The sequence below is a fragment of the Alternaria novae-zelandiae genome, assembly GCF_023758075.1.
Source record: "Alternaria novae-zelandiae strain BMP 2774 chromosome Unknown scaffold_9, whole genome shotgun sequence".
NCBI lineage: Eukaryota > Fungi > Ascomycota > Dothideomycetes > Pleosporales > Pleosporaceae > Alternaria > Alternaria novae-zelandiae.
In genome coordinates, this window is record NW_026056969.1 from 367,853 (window position 1) to 374,026 (window position 6,174).

The following is a 6,174-nucleotide window of genomic DNA, read 5'->3' on the forward strand; positions in this document are numbered from 1 at the left end:
ATAGAAAGATATAGGTAATAAAGATGCCTTTACTATTTATAAGCTACTACTTTCTAAACTTCTAGAGCTTTATATAGTCTATATAGAAAACACAAAGCAATAGAAAGAGCACGTAGATATAGCTACTAGAGACCTAATCGCTAAATCTTTGCAAATTAGATAGCGTCTGCCTACTATAGCTATAATTAGAGATAAAAAGACTATATCTAGCAGCCTGTATACTAGAGAGCTTTAGCAATAACTATAAGATATTTTATTATCTAAAAATTAGTAAAGCTTTAATGCGCTTATGCAAAGCATATAGCTATATAGAACTTAGCTTCTCTTTTATAACTATAAAAGTAAGAAGAGAAAGCAAATTCTACTCTATAACAAGTGTTTTAACACGCTTAGCTACTATAACAAAGAAGAGAGAACTAATAAGAAATATAAAAATTGCAAGTAAAAAGAATTATCTTATGTCTAATAAAAGTGTACCTTCTTTAAATTCTCTATTAAGAACTATAACTATAGTAACCTATGCAACAAGGTCTATAAGAAGAATAAGTACTCTAAACTTATTACTAATAGACAAGAGGTTAATAGTATAGACATAATGCTAAGGCTTGCTAGAAAGAACTTATTAAAGAAGCAATGCTCTGCATATAATTATTACTAGGCAAGAGAATAGTTACTACTATATATATCTTTACTAACTAGGGGTCTGTGTAGAATTTGCGAGCTACTAACGTACCTAAACTACTTCTACTATTAGTGCGAAGCTATAAGGTACTCTTAGCTGCTTTGCCTTAATGTATATAAGAATATAGGTTTTAAATACTAATTACTAAAGAATAGATAGATTAGAGATTTGCAGCCTTTAGATTTTTCTACTTTAACTATAGATATTAAGAAATAGATTACGAAATATTAAAGTCTAAAAATAAAAACTATAGATAATAAAGCGCACATAATTAAGAGGCTAGAGTAGGTAGAAAAGTAGCTAGTATGTTATAAGAGTATTAACAATAAGAGAATTAGTTGCTTATCTACTCTCTTTATCTCTCGAGATATAAAGACCTAGTGTATTTTCTTAATAGTAACATAATACTATTCTAGTTAACAGGTATAGCTAGAAGAATAATTAAATTTATTTATATCTATAAACTTTGTAAATAGCGCCTAAATGTCTTACTATATATAGCTATTGTCGTATACTAGAGGTCTAGTTAACCTAATAAGGTAGTCTAGTGCTAGTAGACTAGTATAGAGTTATTCTGCTAGTAAGCTTATCTAGCCTATGTACTACGTCTTCTTATTAATACTAAGATTCTTTTAGTACTCTTTACGCTACTCTTAAGTAAAGCTTACGTTATCTAAGAGAATAATAAGTAGTAGGTAGAATAGAGCATAGCCTTCTTCTCTAAATATATTAAAGATAAGTAATCTTTTATAAGAGTACTTATTTAGGTAATTAAACTTAGGTAACGTAAAGCTTAGACTATAAGAAGTGCCTTCTTAATTACGCGCGAAGAGGTATAGAAGTACTAGAGGTATATTTGCTAGAAGGTTGTATAGATAAGTAGAAGGTATAGCCTTTAATAAAAATTTATTACGCTCTTACTCTATCTATTAGTATAAATAGTATTCTAGGTTCTCTAATAGGTAATTGCAAGCAAGAATAACTAGAAGTCTAGATAATCTATAGGCGTATATTATTATAATAGTTTTAAAGAACTTCGCGTATATCTAGTTGTAGTTACAAGATATAGGTATATTTTAGAAAGTTGCCTTAGGTCTTTTAGAGACGCTAGAATAGTAGTAGTAAGAATCTTCGCGAAGAGGGCAGTATTCTTCTATTTAAGGCGTCTTATTTCGTACTATAATACTATATACGTTTTCTATCTAGTAGCTAGCAGAGTCTATTTAAACCTAGAACTTACTATTAATATTCTTAAAGCTATCTTTAAGCTGCATAGTCGTATAGAATCTCTCTAGTATATTCTTCTTAGAGATAAAGAAAAGCTCTAAGGTAGTGATCTTAGTGTCTCTGTTCTAGTATAAGAACTAGTAGAAAAGAAAGTTAAAACTTTATTTTTATTAGTTTAAATTCTAAGTAAGCATAGAGATAACATACTACTAGAACAGAGTAAAGTACTAATCTACTAAACTATTGTCTTTGTTACGCGCTATAGCTACCTTTAATAAGAGTACATTATAGTTATAATCGCAGCTATTAAACTTATGTTGTACAAATACTTAACGCCTAGGCTATTCTAACCTATCTTTAAGTATAAATTTAAAATTAGCTAACTATAGCTAGTAGTAAACAAAATTAAAGTTTAGGTAAATAAGAGCGTTCTACCTTCTTACGTTATACACACACTAGAAGATCTCTATTATATATTTATATAACGTAAAGTTTTGCGTAAGTTCGCCTAGTTATATACTATTAATATCTTATACTATTATAAGCGTCTACTAAGAGACGCTAACGTGCGTCTATAGATTAATATACTTATATCTACTCTATACGCTCTCTCTTATTAATCGTAAGGCATCTAGAAGGTATATAATTAGTATTTAATACGCAGTGTTACATAAACTTAAGTAGCTATAGATAGAAGATAGAAATAGAGACTTGTGTAATAGATTAACAGTAACGTAGCAATTCTTTTCTACTTTGTTATACTTAAGTCTAGCGTATAGGTTTAGAAATACTTTAATAAAAGTTATATTGCTAGCGCATAATCTAATAAAAAATAAAGTCTTTAACCTCTATCTAATAGTTATTGTATAAATCTACTTACCTATAATATGTAAGTATCTACTCTTAATGTTAAAGAGTAGTAGCTTTAGACGCTTAGAATGCGCACTATCTCTAGATAACTCTATAATTTCCTAGAATCTATCTATATAGCTCTAACTACCTAGCAATAATTCTTTATAAGAGATTACTCTATTAATAATAGTAAACTTATAAGAGCGCAAGACCTACTTTAGAGCTTTAAGCTCTACAAAGATAGCAGCTTCTATATCTACACTACTGTTATAGATTAGGTCTACGTTCTCTACTATTATTATTATTATTATAAATAGTATAAAGCTCTTTTACTATATAGTACTTAAATAGTGTTAGGTATTAGCTAATAAGAGATAAATAGAATGTGTCTTTAAATTAGACTGTAGTCTAGTCTAAGTTAAGTAGGTTATTAAGATTATTCTTTAGTATATAGTATAATTATAATAGCTTTAATATTGTTCGCTAGAGAGTGTCTAGTGTAGCTAAGAAGAAGAGTATTAGAGGTAACTAGAGATAGCTTAAGTAAGCTTTTATAGCTATAATAGCTAAACAGCTTTCTAAAAAGGTACCTAAGCAGTGTTTAGTCTTTAGAGTAGACTTTAGGCGCTTGTTAAGCGTTGCTACAAATATTTAAAGACAAGTAACACTAGAGCTATATAGGCCTAGTAGAACTTAGCAAGTATTCTAGTCTCTAAAAATTAATGCTAATAGTGCGCTATAGAATAAGATTATACTAGTATAGATAAATAGCGCAGAGGCAGGTAGGTAAGTATATTAGAATTATTACAGCCTAAATAGATAATAATTTATTTACTTGTAATTTAGTAAGTCTATATAAAGTATACTATATTGCAAGGCAAGGCTGTATCTTTAGTTCTAATTCTAGTATACTCTCTATTACTACAATTCTCTAAGCATAGAATTAAGTATAATTATAAGATAGAGAGGCGAGATAATAAATAACAGTGCGCTTAGTCTTAAAGTGTACTAAGACACAATAGTATTATAAACCTTAACCTCTTATTATATTATCTTACTATCTATTTAGAGTTGTAAAGTAATAATATAGGTAAGTAAACTAAGGTAAAAAACAGTATTAATTATTAAAAGAACTCTTGTAGTGCGTCTATAAGCTGTACATAGATATAGCTATTTACCTCTATATAGTATTAGTATAGGTTAGAAGGCCTAAGAGGTGCTAACTATACTTATATATAAAAGCTCGCGTTAGCATTTAACACTAGGTAGACGTATATCTTATTTGTAGAGCTTTATATACCTATATTTAGAACTATAGTAGAATAGGCCTACTTTCTTGTAGCGTGTTTATGCGTCTAGCTCTCTACCTCTCTCTTTTTAGTAGAGATCTAACTATCTAGAGGTAATAGACCTATTAACTAGACGTAAGCTTAGAGGTATTATGTGTTAATAGTAAGGTTCTTAACAAGAGAAAACTTAAGCCTCTCTTAGTTGCCTAATGCAAAATTAGTAACTCTCTACAACGTACGCAGAGTTATAGATATTTCTCTAGAGATATCTATTAACTACTATTATTTAGTGTAGTTAAGAAAAAGTTTAAGCTAGTAGCAAGCAATTTTAGTAGGTGCAGGAACGTAAAGGTTACAGAATTAAGATAAACTAATAGAGAAGCACTAATGCTCTAAAAGAGTAGCGTAATTAATAACTATAACACGTTTGTTAGAAACTAGCGTATGTAATAACAAGAGTTGTAACTTCTAGCGTAGATAGAATTAATTATGTAGGTTATTAAAAGCTTTGTATACAGAGTCTAAGAGAGAGATAAAGATAGCGAATACATAGTTATATAATAGCGTAAGATCTATAGTTTGTTTCTTTCTATTTAAATACTTATAATAATAATTAGAATAATTTAAAGTAGGCAAAGTGTAGGTTAAGAAGAGTCTTATAGGTATATAGAAGTAGAACGCGTATAGTCTCTTATAAATGTTTTAGGTAACACTATTAAAGTAGAGTCTCTAGTAGATAACCTACTTATAGACTAATTAGTTATAGTAATGCTAACTAAACTTCTCTAATAGTGCTTATAGGCTGTATAGAAGAGGCCTAGTAGTATAAGATAATAGCCTTATACAATTCTTCTAAACTACTATACGTATATTAAGTAAGCTTATTAACCTTATTACTACTCTTACCTTTACTATTCTATAACGCAGGCATAGTGTTAAGCTATAGGCGTGCATCTCTCTATTTTGTAGTAATTCTATTCTTACAACCTATAAGTCTCTTAAATGCGCAAATAGGCACAAAATAGATATACTATTTATTCTAAAGAATAACTGCAGAGTCTATACGTATCGCGAATAGCTATATATTCTTCTAAGCAGTAACCTAGAAATAATATACTAGCGTAGTAGAATTAGGTAGATTGCTAAGAAAGTTAGAGAGTATATACCTTATTTAGTAGAGTTATTTAAAGAAGCTATTGTAACCTGTGTTGCTCTAGATATATTATATATATATAAGTTTAGAGTATAAGGCGCTACGCAGCGTTAGAGATTGCTATTAGTATAGATAACGTAATATTCTTACCTGTAGGCGTCTTTAGGTAGCGCGCAATTCTTTAGCTTAGTCTTCTATCTAACTACTTAGTTGCAATTTAGTAGATAGTAGAAAAAGCCTTGCTTTCTATTAGCGGCTAGCTTATTTAAGGCTATTGCGATTATCTTATTTTTAGGTAGTATACAAGAGTTTATACTATTAGAGGTTTTATTATATATATTAAGCGCGTAGAAGAATTGTAAAGTTAAACCTTATCTATAAAAGAAACGCGTTAAATTAGAAAGGTTCTAGAGATACTAGGTAGAGAATAGTATATACGCGTTGTCTTGTTTAAGATACTAAGAGAGTAAAAGAGTACCTAGGTGCCTGTTTAATTAAAGCGCGTATATTAGAGAGAATACACTAAAGCACTAAAGTAGTCTAGTCTTAGTAACGCAGCCTAGAAAGGTAACCTTAGAAAGCTAGCTAGCGCTCGCGCAGAAAGATTAAGAAGCTCTATTACATACTTAGTAAGGTAGTAGAGTAGAAGCGCAGCGCACCTAATAGATTCTCTAAATTCTACTTGCTTTATCTACTTACTACTACTTCTACTTCGTGCACACGCCTACTCTATTATAGTAAGTAACTATATTAAATAAGCTACCTAATACCCTCTATAGGCTGCAAGACAAAGCCTAAGAATAGAGAGCGCGCCTCTAGGCTATTTGCGTAGTAGTCTAGAAGCTATTAGAGAACTATCTATTAGAAGCGCGCAAATGTCTTAACAACTTTATAGCTCTACTTTAGGTTAACGCTAACCTAACTCTTGTTAGCTTTGTTATACTAGAGCTTTAACATAATAACACTCTACT